The sequence below is a fragment of the Sinocyclocheilus rhinocerous genome, unplaced genomic scaffold, assembly GCF_001515625.1.
Source record: "Sinocyclocheilus rhinocerous isolate Xijiao unplaced genomic scaffold, SAMN03320098_v1.1 scaffold2930, whole genome shotgun sequence".
Classification (NCBI taxonomy): Eukaryota; Metazoa; Chordata; class Actinopteri; order Cypriniformes; family Cyprinidae; genus Sinocyclocheilus; species Sinocyclocheilus rhinocerous.
This window is the reverse complement of record NW_015625595.1, coordinates 1-7,104: the sequence shown is the minus strand read 5'-3', so window position 1 is coordinate 7,104 and position 7,104 is coordinate 1.

Below are 7,104 nucleotides of genomic sequence, written 5' to 3'. Positions count from 1 at the left end.
CGCTCGCAGGGGGAGGGCTCTGTTACAGAGGAGGCTCCCGTACCGCCTCCTCCTCACCACCAGAGGGAACTCTCTCCTGAATATTGACTTTATCCATTCGGACTCTAGTTCCCATCATGCCTCATACCTGGGACTGATTGCACGCACACACCTGCATCTAATTACACTAACACATTTAAGCCGGACACTCACATCAGCTCTCTGCGAAGTCTTGATTTGTCCCGGCTGTCACTACTGAGCGTTTACCCTGTATCTTGCCTACTCGTTTGACCTTGGACTGTTTATCGTTTACTGATTTATCTCTGCCTTGGATTGTTTGGATTGTTCTTCTGCTGTGATTGTCTGCCGCTTGCCCCGACCACCTGCCTGTCCCTCGAGCCTAGCCTGCCTAGCCTCCGCTATTGTATCTACTGGTGATTGACCCTGTCTTGTCTGTTTACTCAATAAAAGCTGCAAATGGATCCAGACTCTGCTGATGCTTCACAACAGAAGACTTCGCCACACAGCGATCCAGCAGCACTCATGCAATTATCCACTGAGCTATCTGCGCAGGCCACACAGCTCGCCATGCATCACCACCAACTAAACCGGCTTACCTCACCTGGGTTGCGGTGCAGGGGGACGGGACTAACGACAGATCATTGCAGTTTATCAGTCATATACATCGTCAGATCAGGTTGTTTAACTTATTAGAGGTACAGAACGCCACACAGGAACTTTTCGGCATTGCACCAAGCAAAAATCAATCGGAATCATCACAAAAAGTAAAGATCAAGCGCCTAACAAGGTCTCCGCGCGTTAATTCGAATGGTTTGTTTTCCCCCTCGGCATAAATGGTTATGACGTTTTTGTGGGCGTTCCCAGCAATGCCGAACAAGTCAATGGTACAAACCCAGAGTCTCTGCATCAGTAAACGATAAAACGACCATCTTCCATCCGAAGACTTGTGTTGCATTTCGGGGCAAAACAAAAAAAACATTGTCGAACAACAATATAACATGCGGGAAACTATTAATTGGTTATTCTACAATTAATTGTATTACAAATTACACTACGACTGGAAAATACTGTAAATTGATAAACTGTAATTAATTGTATTACAAATTATACTACGACTGGAAAATACTGTAAATTGCTAAACTGTTCGGCGTGATGACGTTGAATGTCTCGGACAGCGCCTGTAGTCCCATTTAGCAACTTGTTAGCAACCGTCTTTTTTAAGAAACATAACAGTTAAAAAAAATCACGAGTGGAGTGTAACTGGTGTGTTTTATGTCGTAGAATAAAAAGTGAAAGTATCTTGAGCCTGTGTGAACCACGGACCTTATTTTAGGGATTTAACCAAAATCCCATTTAAAAAACCCATTGACTCTTGGACGATGGAACCGGAAGTGCTAAAATGCTAACTCGCTTCCGGGTTTTTGCCTACAAACTGACATCATAGTTCCACCACTCTATATACCTATATGTAGTCAAAAGTTTTTGAACAGTAAGATTTTTTATGTTTTTAAATAATTCTCTTCTGCTCACCAAGCCTGCATTTATTTGATCCAAAATACAGCAAAAGCAGTAATATTGTGAAATATTTGTACTTTCAGGGTTCTTTGATGAATAGAAAGATCCAAAGATCAGCATTTATCTGAAATAAAAGCTTTTGTAACATTATATATAACATTCAAAAGCTTGGAGTCAGTATAATTTTTTATATATTAGTATAAAATTGTATATATTATATTTTATAAATGTTATGTATTATAAAAAGTTTATATATTATTAGTATATTTTTTCACGTGTTAACATATTGCCAGACTTAACTCTCCAGACTCCTAAGTATTTGCTCTAAGATATTTCAGAAAGCTTTTTATTGATAAAAACCAGCTCCTAAATCTGTGAAAAGTTAGGGGTAGTCAAGAGGATGTATATTTACATATATAAATAACATATTGTATGTTGTATGTATTTTAACACAGCCTAAATTTAAGAATCATCAGCCAGCTGAATAACTAATAAAATGATTAGTTTTTTTAATTAAAACTGTTAAAACTGTTGCTGTTGAGGGGGTTTTCAGTGCCATACCTTTTTCTATAGAACTAACAGTAAAACCGAAAAAACCGAAAAACAGGAAACACACCAGCCGTATCAGTTATAAGGAAGTTACATGAAAGATTTTGTCGTGTAATAATGCTTACATATTTGTGACCACAAATAAATTTATTGTGATTTCAAAGCTAAATTTTTAGCATCATTACTCCAGTCACACGATCCTTTGCTGCTCAAAAAAACATTATTATTATTATTATTATTATTATTATCATTAAATTTATTTAAAACAGTTGAGTAAATTTTTTTCAGGATTATTTGATGAATAGAAAGATCCAAAGATCAGCATTTATCTGAAATAAAAGATTTTGTAACATTATATCGAGGGGTGAGAACCAGAAGGGCATAAGTGACATTTTGACCTATTGGTTACTGTTGATAAAGCGCTAATTGTCGGAGATTTTAACATTCACGTTGATAATACAAATGATGCATTAGGACTTGCGTTTACTGACCTAATAAACTCTTTTGGAGTCAAGCAAAACGTCACCGGGCCCACTCATCGTTTTAATCATACGCTTAATCATTTTCAATGTTTTTAAATTCCTTGTTTTATTGTTGTGATTTTTTTTTTTTCTTTTCTTTTATGTAAAGCACTTTGAATTACCATTGGGTATGAAATGTGCTATACAAATAAACTTGCCTTGCCTTGCCTTGCCTTGCCTATCTTATTTTGTGACAAAGAGCTGGATGATGAGGGAGAAAATGAAATATCCAGAATTCATTGTCAGTGAGGTGTAGATAGCCAGCGGGTAGTAACCAACAACTTACATTCTGATGGTATGTCCCCTAGTGAAAAATAAATATACTAAAATGTATTTGAAATACATTTATTTAATGCTAAGTATACTACAAATACATTTACATATTTATGTACTTAATAAAAATGCCCTGCAATTGTACTTTTAGTATACTAATCTGGTATACTTAAAGTCTGCTGAATTGGAACAATTAAAAATGTTGTGCTTAATGCACTTTAATTGTGCTGAAGTCCAAATAAAAATATACTGAAGTACAAGTGGAATTATTGCAAGTACACTTCAGGTACACTTTAAATATCTTGCATTTAAAGACCATCATAAATAGTGAAATGAAAACACATTTTAGGCTTAATATTGAGAAATGTGCATAGTGCACGTAGTCCAAATAAAGTTTAATTATAATTTTTATATCAGTAAGTCTTGAGCAATATTAATAGAATTGAACTATACTTAGTATGAAATAAATATATTTTAAATATAGAACTTTTTTTATTTATTATTATTATTATTTACTATGGGTGTTATCATATAGGCACTCAGTTGCTGCCTAGCCACAAGAGAGAGAATGCAGAGAAGAGACAAACAGACATAGACAAAGGATATGACTGGGGAAATGCAGTGAGTAAAATGTTACACAGATGTCCACCTGGGATCACTGCTGTAAAAAAGAAATGCACAAATGGCAGTAAAAGTGAAGTGAAAAAGTGATGTGACATGTGGCCAAGTATGGTTACCCATACTCGGAACTTGGGTTACGAGTCCTACTCTCTAACCATTAGGCCACAACTTCCCCATTATACCACAGTCTTATGTGGACACCAAGCTTTACAAGTCAGCCAATCAGAGTAGGCTACTATTTCATGTACAATACACAATTCCATCTAAAACTTTCTTTATGACACACATTCATACAAATCTATTAACATTTTATTTATTGTCTATTTACTGACAATTAAAGTGCATTAAGTACAAAATTAGTTGTTTCAATTTAGCAAACTTTAAGTATAGCAGTTTAGTGATATGTAAATAATATGTAAATGTATTTGTAATATAGCATGAAATAAATGTATTTCAAATACATTTTTGTATATTTATTTTTCACTAGGGAAGGCATCTGTAAAGGCTTTTCAATCAACCATTTGACCAAATTGTTAAGTGCCTGAGATTACTATTTCAGTAAAATGAATCACATTCAATTAACTAATTTGATGCAAGGGCTTTTTGATGCGATATTTTATTTTATCACAATGGATTGTTATTTCTTTTAAACTCATTAATGTAATGTTTTGTTCATATTGTCAGCTGATACGCCCATGTTTTTATACACAAAATTGAATAAAACATTGGTGCCAAAAAGTAAGTAAGTAACTGAAGTAACTAAGCGTAAGTGACTTTTAAATTTTTTTTTTAAAAACGTGGATTTTTTTTCTGAATAAATGTTAAAATAGTGTTCAATAAGTATACTGTTATCCATGTGTGTACACATTTTTATTATAAAAGATTGAAATCAGTACACAAAATCAGATCAAAATATGTTAAATTTTTGTTTTGGCCCTCCTGTAAAGTTGGTGAAATGTCACTTACGCCCTTCTGGTTCTCACCCCTCAATATACTATACCATTCAAAAGCTTGGAGTCAGTATACTTTTTTATATATTAGTATAACATTTTATATATAATTTTTTATAAATTTTATTTATTATACAAATTTTATATAAACATAAAATGTATATAAAATTTATATTTTATATACATTTTTATGGAATATTATATATTAGTATGACATTTTATATATTATTTTTATAAATTTTATTTATTATAAAAAGTTTATATATTATTAGTATATTTTTTCACGTGTTAACATATTGGCAGACTTAACTCTCCAGACTCCTAAATATTTGCTCTAAGATATTTCAGAAAGCTTTTTATTGATAAAAACCAGCTCCCAAATCTGTGAAAAGTTAGGGGTAGTCAAGAGGATGTATATTTACATATATAAATAACATATTGTATGTTGTATGTATTTTAACACAGCCTAAATTTAAGAATCATCAGCCAGCTGAATAACTAATAAAATGATTCGTTTTTTTTAATTTATTAAACAATCCTCTCACCTGTTTGGCAGTCAAATGTATCTCCCTTTATGTAGTCATGAAAATTATAAATTGTTTAAGTACATATTCACTAGAATTATTTGAGCAGTGAATCACTCATAACGTGTGGGATCAACATAGGGGATTTAAAAAAATGCAATATAGTTTCAGATTATATATATACAACCACACAGAAACATTTTGATGAGTGAGTAATATATCTATATGTAGTCAAAAGTTTTTGAACAGTAAGATTTTTAATGTTTTTAAAGAATTCTCTTCTGCTCACCAAGCCTGCATTTATTTGATCCAAAATACAGCAAAAGCAGTAATATTGTGAAATATTTGTACTATTTAAAATAACTGCTTTCTATTTGAATATATTTTAAAATGTAATTTATTCCTGTGATTTCAAAGCTGACTTTTTAGCATCATTACTCTTCAGTCTTCAGTGTCACATGTTCCCTCAGAACATGTTCCTGCTCAAAAAAACATTATTAGTATTATTAAATTTATTTTAAAAATTTAGTACATTTTTTTTCAGGGTTATTTTATGAATAGAAAGGTCCAAAGATCAGCATTTATCTGAAATAAATGCTTTTGTAACATTATATATACCATTCAAAAGCTTGGAGTCAGTATAATGTTTTTTGGGGGGAAAGAAATTATAGAAATTTACACTTTTATTTAGCAAGGATGCTTTAAATTGATCACAAGTGATGATAAAGATATTTATAACGTTACAAAAGATTTCTATTTCAGATAAATGCTGTTCTTCTGAATTTTCTATTCATCAAAGAAACCTGAAAAAAATCTACTCAGCTGTTTTCAACAATAATAATAATAAATGTTTTTTTTTTAGCAGCAAATCAGAATATTAGAATGATTTCTGAAGGATCATGTGACACTGAAGATTGGAGTAATGATGCTGAAAATTCAGCTTTGAAATCACAGGAATAAGTTACATTTTAAAATATATTCAAATAGAAAGCGGTCATTTTAAATAGTAACAATATTTCACAATATTACTTTTGCTGAATTTTGGATCAAATAAATGCAGGCTTGGTGAACAGAAGAGAATTCTTTAAAAAACAATAAAAATCTTTAAAAATCTCTGTTCAAAAACTTTTGACTTGTAGTATTAGTATGTATATATATCACTGGTGTCAAAAGTATTCACATTCATTACTCAGGTAGAAGTATAGATACTAGGGTTTAAAAAGACTTCTGTAGAAGTTGAAGTATCAACCCAAGCTTTTTACTCAAGTAAAAGTGTAAAAGTACTGGCAGCAATGCCCAGAGGTAAACAGCAGCACAGCATGGTAAAGATGGAGTAGCCGAAGTAATCTGGCACTGCATAGGCCAGTGGAGCAGCGGTCACAAAAACCGCAGGCTGCACAGCGACCACGGACTGTCCTGGATATGGCCGGGTGTGACTGAAAGACTGGCTGGGATCCATTCGTCTGATTATTGGACTTTGATTGTAATTTTCTTTCTGCCTTGGGCTCTGCAGCAATGTATGTATTACTGCACTCTGGTTTGGTCTTTTCTGTGCTGAAGTTAGCCAACAAATGGGAGGTGAGTTGTAGGTTGTAGGGGAGGAGTGACAAGAACTTTACCCGTTTCCAATATACTCTGTGACTGCAGACACCAACTTGTGGTTTTACGCTTACTCAGATGAAATACAGGAAATATTGGGTGGGTCAAGAGGTTTATTTCATCACACCCGAGCATATTTTTGGGACCTAGGGGCAGTGAATCTTCCTCTTTTTAATCTTTTTCCTCCTGTCAGCATTCCATTCCATTTGCCCATTACAACATGGGCTATTTAGAAGAAAAAGAGGTCTTGATTAAGTGAGAAACTATTTATTTATTTTTTTTAAGAATGAAATGTTTTTTGGCCAAATCATGTCAAGTCACCTTTATTTGTATAGCGCTTTATACAATACTGGTTGTGTCAAAGCAGCTTTACAGTGTCAAACAGGAAAATAGTTTGTCAGTAATGCAAGAGGATAATAACAAAGAGTCAGCTTAAGTCAGTTCACTGATGATTCAGTGATGCCATCATCCAGTTCAGCTCTCTTCCAATTAAATTAAATTCAATTCAGTTCAATTCAATTCAAGTTTATTTGTATAGCACTTTTCACGATA